We start from the raw sequence: 14,066 nt of genomic DNA, 5'->3' as shown, positions 1-14,066 counted from the left end.
ACCCCCGTAGACTCACCTTTCTCCCCCTCTTTTTCCTTCCCAAACCCCCGCATACCCAACCCCTTCCCTTTTTTTTTTCCCGAGCCCAAACCAATACTCAAGCTACCACCCAACCCATCCAACACCACACTCTCACCTGACCCAACACCCAACCTAACCCATACCCGTGCCCAAACCCGCACCAAAAACCATCCAAAAACCCGCACCCGTATCCTGTTTTGCCGCGCCAAATACTACAAGAATTCACGTCTAGGGCGACCAGATTTGAAATGACTTATTTAAAAGTATGACACGTGTAAGTAAATTGTCCATATTTGAAAGATAGGTATATGGTTTAAACAAAATATATACTCCTTCCGTCCCCGTCAATAGTTTACATTTGCTTTATTCCCCTTTCACAAAATACAACAAATGTAAATTATTTATTAATTTCACACCTGTCTTTGTATTAATCATAAGGTTTATCAAAACACCTCGATTTCTTTACACTTATGATGATTATTGATTAGTACTTCGCAAATTTTGTTAGAATTCGAGATAACAAAGCTTTAGAGGCTACCACTTAATGATTAGAATCAAGTACCTATTAGAATACCATAAGTTTTTTTTAGAATTATGTGACATCCGAATTTGAATTTCGAAACACCTATTCGATAATGTTCTATAACTTAGTTTTAAAATAATCAAGGTCATTAACCCGTACGAAGTAAGGATTTTGAAACTAGTTGTTAAGAATATATATCATGATACATTAAAGTTAAAACTCATATTTACCATAAATTGTGAAATAATTTCAACAATATATCCCTAGAAAAACTTATATATATATATATATATATATATATATATAGAGAGAGAGAGAGAGAGGATCATGTAAGTCCCATATATATATTAAATCCATAAGTCTTCATCTAGGCCATTGGATGAAGGGGATGGAGGGATGAGATTTCATCTCAATGAATGGCCACAAATGAATCTACTCTAATTGCCTCCTTAACTTACACTACAACAAATAAGGTCAAAGGCGACCATATAAGGCGACTGAGAACAGTCGCCATTATGAATATAGCGACTAAGGCCCGTCGCCCGCACTTCGTAGCTAGATTTAGTCGCTTTTGGCGACAGGACATCGTCGCCAAATTTGGCGACGGATTTTTTTAAAGCGGGCGACAGAAACCCGTCGCCAAATTGGCGACTGTCTTTAGTCGCCAATTTGGCGACTGAAAACAGTCTCTAATGTCTTTTTCTTCGGTCGCCAATTTAAGATTAAAAAAATAAAAAAAAAAGCTGCAAATGGCAGATTGTTTTCAAGAGAAGACTACTTTCCGAAGCAACCTCATGGCCCACTTCACCTCTCACTCTTCTCAAAAGTTCCACAAATTTTAATCTTTTGTTCTTCCAAAACTCCACTCTTATAACACAAAAAAGCACAGATCTAAAACATTGTATAAAGAAAATATGCTCATTATCGCCAATACTACAATCCTTTTGCAATTCAATATAAATTTACATTACAATATTGCTCTAAAATACTAAATTTACATTAACATACTTCACAAATCATAAAACTACCTAAAATAATCAAACTCGGAAACAAACCATCTCAATATGGCATCATTAATCAAAGACATTTTCACTGCCAAATTGTTGGGAAAGCCCGATCTGTCTTCCGTCATCTGCTTCTCCTCTCCTTTTCGCCTGATTCAATACCCACTACTATAAATAAATTTCGAATTATACCACAATAATAATTTAATTAATTCATTTTTAAGCTATTTTTTGGAGGTAAAATCGTTTTCAAGTAAGATCGAATAGAATTTGACATACATATTAATTTATAACCAAAAAACTTAGAAATTAAAATCAGAAAAATTTAATTTAAAAGGTGAACAATAATTTTGGGGAAAATAAAATTGAACTTACGTGTCTGAACACTAATTAATTAATTAAGTACACATAAAATAAAATACCTAGATAATCAACAATCCTTTTTTTCCCTATGATCCAACGACTTTGATTTCTATTCTCTTGGGTTTTGCGATGAAGATGCTCAATAATTGTTGTTCGAAGAATTTGATTTTTTTTTGAATTTGTGCGGTTTTTTGAAAGAACAGATGATTATGGATGACGAGTGATGTTCATGGAGTTTGATTATTGATTATTGATTTTTAATTTTTGTTGTTTTTGATCTTGGTAAAGTAAGAAATTAAAGAGGGAGGTGAAAAAGATATGAGGGGTTCCGTATTTTGTGAAGGGAGTATTTGTTTATGTAAAGTGAGTATGGTGAGGGAGTGTGGGCCGTGTTTTGTTTTTGTCCACTTAAAATGGCGACGGGTAATGGTCGTCAATTTTGGCGACTGTTTTCGGTCGCCAAAATGGATAATATGTCGTCGCCCGTGGATTTCCTACAGATTTTCGGATAAAAAGCTACAGTCGCCAAATTGGCGACTGTTTTCCGTCGCCCGCTTTTTTTTTTCTGTCGCCAAATTGGCGACTGTAGCTTTTCCGTCGCCTTTGCCTTGTTTTCTTGTAGTGTTAATCTTCTCCTTCACTAATTCATTCATCCATCTTTCGTTAATTCATTATCACATTTTCTCCTCATCTCTCTACATCTCACTTTCTCCTCCTCTCTAAAAAAACCCCAAAAAAACCAAAACCCCAAAAAATCCTAAACCCAAATTAATCACTCACTCCTCTCTTCCTCATTCACCACCACCCACCACCGACACAACCCTACCACCCGCCGCCGCCGCCTGTTTTTTTTTTTTTTTTTTTTCCGTGTTAGTTTTTATGTTTTGAGTTGTTTTTTTCCATTCGTTATTTTTGTTATCTTTTATTTCTTTAGTTGTCTTTTATTTTGTTAATTCTCGTCTTTTTACTTATTTTCTCAATTCTCACTTTTTTATAAAAAAACTCAAATTTGAAATAACACAAACAATAACACTCCCAAAAAAAATATAAAAAGTGTAACCTTAATTGTAAATTGTATAACTTTAATGTTTTAAGAGTATAACTTTAGTCGTAAATTGTATAACTTTAATGTTTTAAGGGTAGAACTTTTGTATAACTTTTGTTTGGAGTTGTTTTTTTCTATTTGTTAGTATTAATCTTACACATATTAAAGTTATTATAATGCATATTTTGACATTTCAAATATCGTCTTGTTTTTTATTTTACAAATGTCGTTTCTTTAAAATTCGTCTTGTTATATAAATTTTTCAGTTTTAGTATTTAAATTTAAATGTATATTTATTTATTTTTTCTCAAATTTCATTGAGTTATACAGAGAAGGACTAAAGTTATACTATTATGGACTAAAGTTACACAATTTTGGACTAAAGTTATACTATCATGGACTAAAATTATACAAAAAAGGACTAAAGTTATACTATTATTGACTAAAGTTACACAATTTTGGACTAAAGTTATAGAGAAAAAGACTAAAGTTATACTATACGTAAATTTACATGACAAGTTTATATAAATTGTCATACTGTAATTTTAGTATTTTTGTATAACTTTAGTCCATATTTGTATAACTTTAGTCTATTTTTGTATAACTTTAATCCATATTTGTATAACTTTAGTCCATATTTGTATAAATTTAGTCCATATTTGTACAACTTTAGTCAATTTTTGTATAACTTTAATCCATATTTGTATAACTTTAGTCCATTTTTGTATAACTTTAGTCATTTTTGTATAACTTTAGTTCATATTTGTATAGCTTTAGTCTATTCACTACTACAAAAATGATCAAAGAGAACGGTTGGTAACCGTTCTTATACGTAGTTTGGACCGTCCTGTGGCCAAGCGTTCTCTTTGATCTAAGAGAACGGTTGAAATCAAGTCAACTCGGTCTCTTTGTAACAACAATCAGAACGGTTGCCTTTTAGAACCGTTCTCGTTGATATATCAAAGAGAACGGTTACATGAAATAACCAGTCTCTTTGATAAGGCAGTTCTCTTTGTTAGAGTTTTCGATTTTTTGGCGCCTTAGTTCTATCATTTCAAAGAGAACAGTTGTGATGGTACTAACCGTTCTCTTTGATTCTGTAATTTTTTTTAAAAATATTTCTATTTTTATCGTAACCCTACACGAATGAATCGTATAGCTCATAAGAAGTAAACCTGTTACAATTCAGAAACTCCGGCATTTTTTACACAAGAAAAACCTTCCGATTTAATTTGAACCATTAGGACAAATTTTATTGAAACAAAAAACAAAATTGTATCATATTGTTAAGAGCCTACAAATATCGAAGATACGCTACCATGTGCAAAACATAAATAAAAATCTTCAATCCTCATCACTTAGTCGCATCATAGTGCAAATAAATCGAACTTCAAAAAATTGTAATCATCGTCTGCAGAAATATGAAGCTTGCATCGCTTTATATAGCAGACTCTCGTGAATATTTGATACCGGATACATAATTAAAATGAGCGACTCTTAAACACATAGGACACACCAATATATGGCATATAATTATGATAAATATGCTCATTAAAAACTCAATGTATTAGCGGTTCTAAGTTAGTCAGAATTAGACCACATCTGATCGATACACCGCCAAAAGCACACGCACATGTAAAACAATCAACACATAAGCTGACAATTTTTTTCTTCACATACAAACTACTTCTAGCATTTATCATTTAATCGAAATCAATGTCCTCCAGCCCCACACAATCAATCCACAACATAAAGAGGAAGGAAAAAAAAAAGTTGAAGAACAGATAATCGTTACCAATCAAATCTAGCAAATAACATAAAGGAAAGCATGAAAAAAAAAAGAATAATCGTCGAACTTGAATTCACCACACCTTGTTTTTTCGCTCATGTTCCATAATATAAAGATTATCATCTTGTTTTCTCATTTTCAGAAACGACACTAAAAGAGTCAGTAGTGGAAAAATGTTACCTGAGACAAAATAGGGATTGATGCACCAGGAAGCATGGCTGATCCCCTGATCCAAAACACATAAACAAGAAAAAAAATCAAGGTAAATTAAGCCAAATGCCTTTGTTGCAGAACCTTGGTCACAAATGCAAGACGATACAGTAATCAACAATTATTTTATACACTCAATCGATTATCCACAGTCAATTACCAAAATATCTAGGGAGTACTCCGTATCATACATAATGTTTCAAATATATTAAAACAACAAACCTATCAACAAAATAGAAACCAGTGTATAGGATGTTAGGAAAAATAGGTCATCGGCCAACGACGGTAACCAGTAAGCTTGATTGTCTATAGTAGATCTTCATTAAGAAAAAATCGACATGCCCCTCCTATAAGCTATACTCCCTTAACCTGTTCAAATTATATAGTCAGAATGTTAGAGAAGAATAGGTTAATCACTTAATCTTATGAATTGATCACACACCTTGGAGATTTTCTTCAAGTTTCTTAACCATGCTAACCTGTCCGGGCGATTCAACTCTTAAGAGGCTCAGGTCACCTAATTGAAAGGTCACAAACTGAGATTCATGTTGGAGTAGAACACTATTTGTGGACTCTTATCTTTTAGCTCATATATTCCTAATCCTATAGGAATAGATAGATTTTACAAACACTATATAAATAACCTAATATCAACATTAAAAGTACCTGTGAAAAAAACTATCTTGCAAACTCTTTAAGCAACCATGGCACCAAGGTGTGTTCTCCATGTGTTGCTTTAGTACCGTTTCAGTACCTGTATCCAATTACTATTAAGTTAATTTATATTATATTAACTTGAATTTTTCTTTGCAACAGATCTTATTCGTTGATCAGTAACGATTTGAAAATCAAGGTTCGTGTGACAAGATTGTGCAATGTTTTAGCTCATTAATTTTATGATAAATCATAATAAAAAGCATAGTAGAAGGTCAGGGAAGGAAGGATCACCTAAAAGTCTAGTAGTTATTAGATAACTATCGACAATCAGGTTGTCAAGAAAAGTATGAAAGTAGATGAACTTGTCCATACTCAAACAGACTCAAGGCTTTACTTTAACTTCATCATAATCAGCTTTAGTCATAAGTCCTTTCTCCACAATCTGCAACTTCAGAATGTCAGTATTGAAAAATAAATGAACAATCCTAATGACAGAGCCAAGAACATAACAAATATCGTTGATTTTAATTTCTACCCCCTTCGTTCCAATTATTTGTTTACCTTTATTTAAAATACTCCTTCTCACAAATAATATAAAACGTAAGCAAATGATTGGGATGGAGGGAGTATGTCCTACCCATAAATGCCATGATTATTGGTGGCCTAGTGATCACATGCTTACTGATCTACAAAATACTAAACCCTCAAAAATCAAAATCCCCATGATGTCAGACTGTCTCACTTGAATTTATCTGAGGTCATTTGGCTCATTAAAATATTGAAATTTCAAATGTTATCTTGTGGCATAACAAATTTTGTTCTAGGAAATGCCTCCATCAAAATTCATCTGGAAAGTATCATCCATTTTCATGGAGTTCATAACACGGATGGTCACAATTTCATCATACTTAATGAGAATGCTGGAATTGGTAACACAATTCTCGTATCGGTTTCATCATAGGAGTAAGCAATAAGGAGTGCATATCTAACAAGACAATGGAGACTTTAGCTATTATTTAGGTGTTAGAAAGTGAAAAGCTAACTATTACTTGTAGCACAATGGAGCAATGAGCCAATGACATCAACCAGATCATTAGCTGGTAGACTAAAGTAAGGAACCTGGTCAATTTAAAGAGAATATTAGAGGATGTGATACTCCATATACCGTTACGGTTTAAAATGTGAAAGTTAACAGAAAGTTAAGACTTTAAGTTCCTCTTACTTCTTCGATATGTCCATCCAAATGCTTCAAGTGGCCTAGCATATCAAATAGGAGAACACAAACATTAGCAATGATGTAGAACACTCACAAATAGCATCTGGAAGCTTTATAGATGGATTGGTTAAACTTATATTTTTTAGAGTAGCATGCATAACAAGGGTCAGCTGCTCAGAGATGGAGAATACTAAAACCATGGGAAATTACACAAAGTAGAAGGAAAGCAAGTATATGCAGTCACAGAAGCATATGCACTCAGCCAACAATCCTATGATGTCAATAATTAATAGATGAGACTCGCAGCAACAAAGCAAATGGAAAGTACATGACAACCTTGTAATCTTGCATAAATTCATAATGAAGAACGGAGTCTGGATCATTGCTAGCAGATTTTGATATGCCTTGGAGGAGGGAAAATGTATCCCTCCAAATCTCTCCCCCTCCATTTCCCTCCACCCTTATTTGCTATCCAAACAAGGGAGTTTAAATCTCATACTCTCCCTCCCTTTCTTTTCCCTCCAAATCACTCAATCCAAACACACCCTTAATCTACAAACTTATTTCACATAACAATTGTCCAAACACTCAAGTAACCCGAAAAATCGAAAACTTGAATGGAAGCGCTATTATAAGTTCAGTAGACTGAAATAAGGGATGTGAAAAGAAAAAGAAGAAGATACCAAAAGTTAGGGTTTCCTTTCCCCCACATTGACAATAAGGGTATGTAGATACAGCAAACAACAATCCAACCAACAGAGATAAAAGATCAGGGAGAAGCAAACAAAAATAATAAAGTAAAAACAACTTTAGGGTGTGTTTGGATAGCAAAAATGGGGGGAAAGGGAGGGGAGGGGGAAGGAGGGAAGGGAAAGGGAGAGAAGGGAAGGGGGAATGGGGTGTGGGTGTTTGGATACAATTTCCTTCCAAATCTTGCCTATTGTGGAGAGATTTTGATTAAGCTTGGAGGAGGGAAATTGAATCCCTTCAAATCTCTCCCCCTCAATTACTCCTTATCCTCATTTGCTATCCAAACAAGGGATTCTATTTCCCCTACTCTCCCTCCCTTTCTTTTCCCTCCAAATCTCTCAATCCAAACACACCCTTAATGTAATAAACCTCAAACGAAAAGAAGACTGAAATGAAGAACTTGACCTTACTGGGAAAGAAGAAAGTTGCCAATTTAGGAGTTAACAATATATTTCAGAAACGAAGAACAACTCATCGCATCCACCAAACCACGTCCAAAGAGACGGCATCCTGAAAAGAGCAAAAATTCTACAGGAGATGAAAGAGGACTCCAATCGAAGACGATATGGGAGAAGGAGGTTCTCGCCGGCGACCTATAAGAGAGCTGAGCGGCCGTCGACGAGAAAGGTAAGGATGTGGTAGTAAGGCGGTGGAGTATTTTTGGGGATTTGGTTTCTAGAGAGCAAAAATACGGGTGGGTATTGTTGGAGAGTTGTGATCAGGGTTTGGTGATGGATGAGTGTGTGTAATCTATTTTTTTATTAAACATCATTTACATCGGTTTCAACTGTAACTGATGCAAAAACATAATATCAAATAAGTCGATTTCGTAGCATAACTGATGTATTTGATCAAATACATCAGTTTTACTGAGAACCGACGCATTATATATGTTAGTTTCTTTCAAAAACCGACGCAAAAAGCTTGACTATAGGGCAAAACTGCATTCCCGCCAAAACTAAGTACTTTTTGCGTCAGTTTTTGTAGAACCGACGTAAATCCACTGACGCAATAGGTGTTTTTTCTACTAGTGATGAATGGCCACCGACGATGCGACGAGGGTGGTGGCGGTGGAAAGGGAGTGAGAGGAAAGGGAGGAAAGGAAGACTGCACGTATGCCGATATGAGTTGATGAAGTGTAAGGGGGTGTTTGGTTCACCCAATATAGGTATGAGGTATGAGTTTGGAATGAACCAAACTCATACCATGTGTTTATTTGACAAAATTGAAGGTTTCATACCCATACTTCAAACCCATAAGGTATGGGTTTCTCATATCCAGGGAGGGGGGTGAGTATGAGATTGATACCCACGGTATCAAATTACAAATATTAAAAAGTGATAAAAACAATTGTAAAAAAATCATTTTATATATTTGTTTGATTAAATTTTCTCTACATTATTTAATAGTATAAAAATTATTATTAAAAATATTGTATTTTGAAGAGTTTTTAGCTTTGATTGATTTCTAACCCCATACCCCCCAAAATTGAACCAAACACAAGGTATGAGGTATCAAGTTCCAACCCGATACCACCCAGGTATGATTCCCGATTCCAAACCCATACCCACGCGTGAGCCAAACACCCCCTAAATGGGGTTTTTAGGGATTTAATAGAGAACGGTCGAGAATAGGGACTGTGCTCTTTGTTTTATCAAGTAGAACGGTTTGGATAGATAACCGGTCTCTTTTATAATTTAGGACGGTTGGTCAAACCTAACCGTTCTCTTTGTTAAAGTACGAGAACGGTTTGAGCAAACAACCGTTCTCTATTGAAATTCTATATGCCCGCCAAACTAAATATAACAAAGAGACCGGTTCCGCTATCAACCGTTCTTGAAGGGGCGTTCTCTTTGCCTTAAATTGTAGTAGTGATTTTTGTATAAATTTTAGTCATTTTCGATAAATTAGTTGGAATTTATATAATTTTATGTAACTTTAGTCCAATTTTTTGTATGACTTTAGTCCCAATCGTATAACTTTAGTCCAAAATCGTATAATTCTAGTCCAAAATCGTATAACTTTAGTCGAAAATAGTATAACTTTAATATGACAAGGGTATAAATTTAATATGACAAGGGTATAACTTTAATTTTCCAAGGGTGTAAGTTAGTCGTAAACAGTATAACTTCAGTCCTAAATAGTATAACTTTAGTCGTAAATTGTATAACATTAGATCAAATCAACAAATTATATAAATAAATAAAATAAATTAACAAACATATCCTTCAAAAAATCAACAAATCTGAAATAACAAAAAAAATCATCTAGATATAAAAAATTAAAATCAACAAAAAATATAAAACAAGACAAGATTTGGAACACCAACTCATTTTTTCGTCTAGTTCAAGGGTATAACTTTAGTCGTAAATAATATAACTTCAGTCATGAATAGTATACTTTAGTCTCATAGCCTAAAAATGTCATTGAAGGACGAAATTTTGTAGATCTTAGATAATATTTATAATTTACTAAATCTATTCAGTAGATCTAAGATTAGACCTAAAAACATTAGATCTGAAAACACATATAACAAGACATATTTAAACAATACGAGCTTAAAAAATTTAACCAATAAAATAAATCTGAAAAATAAAAAAATCGTAGTTTCTCAACCAAATAAACAAAAAGTAAAGTAAATCTGGGAAAAAAAAAACGAACACCGACAGCAACAACATCTCCATCCTCAACCATCACTTAATTTAACAATAACAAAAAAAAAACAAATAACAATAACAACAAAAAAATTAAAACATAACACAAATCAATATATAGAGAGAGAGAGAAGGGTTCTAGTAAGACCCTCATATCATATGAGTCCTTAAGTACTTATAAGGGCCTTTGGATGGAAGAGATGGAGGGATGAGATTACATCTCATTGAAGGGTCACAAATCTCCCTCCCTAATCTCCCTCTCTAATCCTTGTATAACTCCTCCTAATCCTTGTATAACTCCTTCCTCATTCTAATTTCCCTACTCACTTCCTCATTATTCATTCTCTCACACTTCTCTCATCCCCTCATTCTCTCCCATTCTCTCAAAAAAAAAAAAACAAACCAAAATAAACTAAAACAAAAAAAAACAAAAAAAAAAAAAAAAAAAAACAACAACTTCAAGACAACACCACCCTTCCACCACACAACCCACGAACAACCCCACAACCGGCCTTCCCCTCACCACCACCAAACCCGCCTGCCACCATACTCGGCTACCACCAAACTCGGCCTTCCCCTCGCCACCACCAAACCCGCCTACCACCAAACCCGCCTTCCACCACCACGAACCACCCCACAACCCACGAACAACGCCGACCACCATACTCGGCTCCTCTTGCCGCCCTCGGCCAACCCGACGCCGTCTCTCCCTTCTCCTTTCTATTTTTTGTTTTTCAGATCTGAGCATGAGGAATGGTTGTTGTTGGTTGTGGTGGTTCGTGTGTGTGGTTGTTGTTGGTGATGTCAGGTTTATTCATTTTTTTTTTGTTTTTTTTTTCCAGATTTGCGTGGCTAAGGGTGTTGGTTTTTTTGTGTTCTTTGTTTGTTTTGTGTTTTCAATCAGTGTTTGTTTTTTTGATTTTTTATTGTTTTTGTTTTGTTTATTGTTTTTTATTATTGTTATTTGGTATTTGGTTATTTGGTTTTATTATTGTTATTTGGTTTTTTGTTATTGTTGTTGTTATTGTTATTTGGTTTTTTATTATTGTTATTTGGTTTTTGTCATTGTTATTTGTTTTTTTATAAATTTTTTTTTTAAGTTTCATATTTTGGGCTAAAGTTATACAATAATCAAAATAGAGTTATACTGTTAATGTCTAAAGTTATACATTGTATAAATTGAAGTTACACAAATTTTGGACTAAAGTTATACATCTTGTCTATTAAAGTTATACACACGGTATATAAATTTTATACACTTCGGTTACCAAATTTTATTTCAATTATTGTAGATCTACCACTTTGCTTCCATTATTTTAGTTTTCGTTTTTTATTTTTTTAGATTTCGGTTCTTTTTTTGTTATTTCAGATTTTGTACAACTTCAGTGATCATTGTGTACAACTTCAATGCCCTTATGTGCAACTTCAGTAATCATTGTTATTTGTTTTTTTTTTTATATTTGGTTTTTTCTTAGATTTACGGGTTTTTTTGTTAGATTAACGTTTTTTTGTTATTATGGTGGACTATTTACAACTAAAGTTATACCTTTTTAACATTAAAGTGTAAAATTATACAAATATGGACTAAAGTTATACCCTTTAAACTTTAAAGTTATATAAATATGGACTAAAGTTATACAAATATGGACTAAAGTTATACAAAAAATTGGACTAAAGTTACATAAAATTATATAAATTTCAACTAATTTATCGAAAATGACTAAAAGTTATACAAAAAAAGACTAAAGTTATACAAAAATGGACTAAAGTTATACAAAAATGGACTAAAGTTATATAAAAATAGACTAAAGTTATACAAATATGGACTAAATTTATACAAACAGTACTTATATCAATTCAAATTTGGACTAAAGTTCTACAAAAAATTGGACTAAAGTTATACAAAAATGAACTAAAGTTATACAAAAATGAACTAAAGTTATACAAAAACAGACTAAAGTTATACAAATATGGACTAAAGTTATACAAATAAAGACTAAAGTTATATAAAAATTGACTAAAGTTATACAAATATGGACTAAATTTATACAAACAGTACTTATATCAATTAAAATTTGGACTAAAGTTATACAAAAAAATGGACTAAATTTGTATAACTTTAGTCCATTTTTGTATAACTTTAGTTCATTTTTGTATAATTTTTGTCTGTTTTTGTATAACTTTAGTCCATTTTTGTATAACTTTAGTCCATATTTGTATAACTTTAGTCTGTTTTTGTATAACTTTAGTCCATTTTTGTATAACTTTAGTCCATTTTTATATAACTTTAGTCTTTTTGTATAACTTTTTTGTATAACTTTAGTCCAAAATTGTGTAACTTTAGTCCATAATAGTATAACTTTAGTCCCAAATTGTGTAACTTTAGTCCATAATATTATAATTTTAGTCCTTTTTTGTATAACTTTAGTCCAAAAATCGTGTAACTTTAATCCATAATAGTATAACTTTTGTCTAAATGTAATTAAGATTTGAAACTAACACAATGTCATTGTTGTACATAATGTAAGTTAAAGTTATACATAATGTCAGTGGAGTTATACATAATATCAGTGAAGTTATACATAATGTTCATTGAAGTTATACATAATATCGGTGAAGTTGCACACAATATCATTGAAGTTGTACATAATGTAAATTAAAGTTATACATAATGTCAGTGAACAAAGGCTAAAGTTTCAAATATCTTCTTTTTAGATCTAATAGTTTATATAACAAGACGAATTTTAAAGAAACGACATTTGTAAAAATAAAAAAGTATATAAAAAAAAAACGATATTTAAAACCCGATTTTTAAAAAAAAAAAACGTATAACAAGAAGATATTTGAAAAGAATAAGTAACAACAAAAACCAACCAAAATTAACAAATAAAATAAACCGACCCAAACAACAAATTTAACACAAAATCTAAAAAAATAAAATAAAAAAGTGACAAAAATAACCGAGACGCAAAATCTGGAAAAAAAAAGCGAGTTTATGAAATTTACCGACGGCGGTGGTGGAGGTGGTTGGCGGTGGGGGTGGGTGGTGTCGGGTGGGATAGTGGTGGGTGGTGGTGAATGAGGAAGAGAGGAATGAATGATTTATTTGGGTTTTTTGATTTATTTGAGTTTTTTATTTATTTGGATTTTTGGGTTTTTTATTTATTTGGATTTTTGGTTTTTTTTTTAGAGTTTGAGAGAAGAGAGAAATGAAATGTGTAAGATGAGAGAGAAATGGATGAGTGGAAAACAAATATATAGTAAATTAGTGATTAATTAGAGTGGATTAGTGAAGGAGGAGAGGGATGGTGAGATTAGCTATTAAACACATTTTTTTGGGGTTGATTTTGGCCATCCATTTTCACCATCCAATGGTCCTTAATATAACTTATGGACTCAATACATATATATGGGCTTAGTTGATCTCTTCGGTGCATGAAAATTAATAAAATGTATCTCGCCTCGATTTTCGTCACTAGTTTATACTTTTTAGACCAAGAAATATGTTATCTAGTCATAAAATTCTATACCGAATCCAAATATGTCATCATTGCTTTAAAATTAATTCCATAAGGTGGAGTTCTCACGGTTCTCATTATGTTAGTGGTTCTCATCGGATCCCAATTATATATAGATTTGGTTACATAAGGTGGAGTTCTCACGGTTCTCATTATATTACATTTTATTGTGAAATTTACCACACATTATTTTAATATCCGTGCAACACACGGGTAAGAAAACTAGTAAGTATTGTTTTAGGGTAAGGTGATTACAACAAGTATTGTTGTGAGGGTAAGGTGATTAAAATAAGATAAAGTATGAGTATTGTAGGGT

At 32.7% G+C, this 14,066-nt stretch overlaps 2 long non-coding RNA genes across 4 annotated transcripts; both read right to left on the bottom strand.

Moving 5' to 3' along the window:
• Window positions 1-1,432: 1,432 nt before the first annotated feature.
• LOC141655763 (uncharacterized) lies at window positions 1,433-2,477 on the bottom strand. Its single transcript, XR_012548175.1, has 2 exons — window positions 1,971-2,477; window positions 1,433-1,698 (listed from the first exon to the last, which is right to left on the bottom strand). It is a non-coding gene; the product is annotated as an uncharacterized LOC141655763 (long non-coding RNA).
• Window positions 2,478-4,182: 1,705 nt separating this feature from the next.
• Window positions 4,183-8,298, bottom strand: LOC141656279 (uncharacterized). Of its 3 annotated transcripts, none has more exons than XR_012548456.1 (7): window positions 6,835-7,214; window positions 6,662-6,731; window positions 5,904-6,054; window positions 5,622-5,709; window positions 5,398-5,472; window positions 4,926-4,971; window positions 4,183-4,367 (listed from the first exon to the last, which is right to left on the bottom strand). It is a non-coding gene; the product is annotated as an uncharacterized LOC141656279 (long non-coding RNA). The 3 variants fall into 3 exon arrangements; XR_012548455.1 differs by lacking the exons at window positions 4,183-4,367; window positions 4,926-4,971 and adding exons at window positions 5,070-5,324; window positions 7,989-8,298 and having other exon boundaries at window positions 6,835-6,869; XR_012548454.1 differs by lacking the exons at window positions 4,183-4,367; window positions 4,926-4,971 and adding an exon at window positions 5,070-5,324.
• Window positions 8,299-14,066: the final 5,768 nt, after the last annotated feature.

Source organism: Silene latifolia, chromosome 5 (assembly GCF_048544455.1).
Source record: "Silene latifolia isolate original U9 population chromosome 5, ASM4854445v1, whole genome shotgun sequence".
In the NCBI taxonomy this organism is placed as follows: Eukaryota; Viridiplantae; Streptophyta; class Magnoliopsida; order Caryophyllales; family Caryophyllaceae; genus Silene; species Silene latifolia.
Note: the sequence above shows the minus strand (reverse complement) of the source record. Positions and strands in the feature narration are given on the sequence as shown.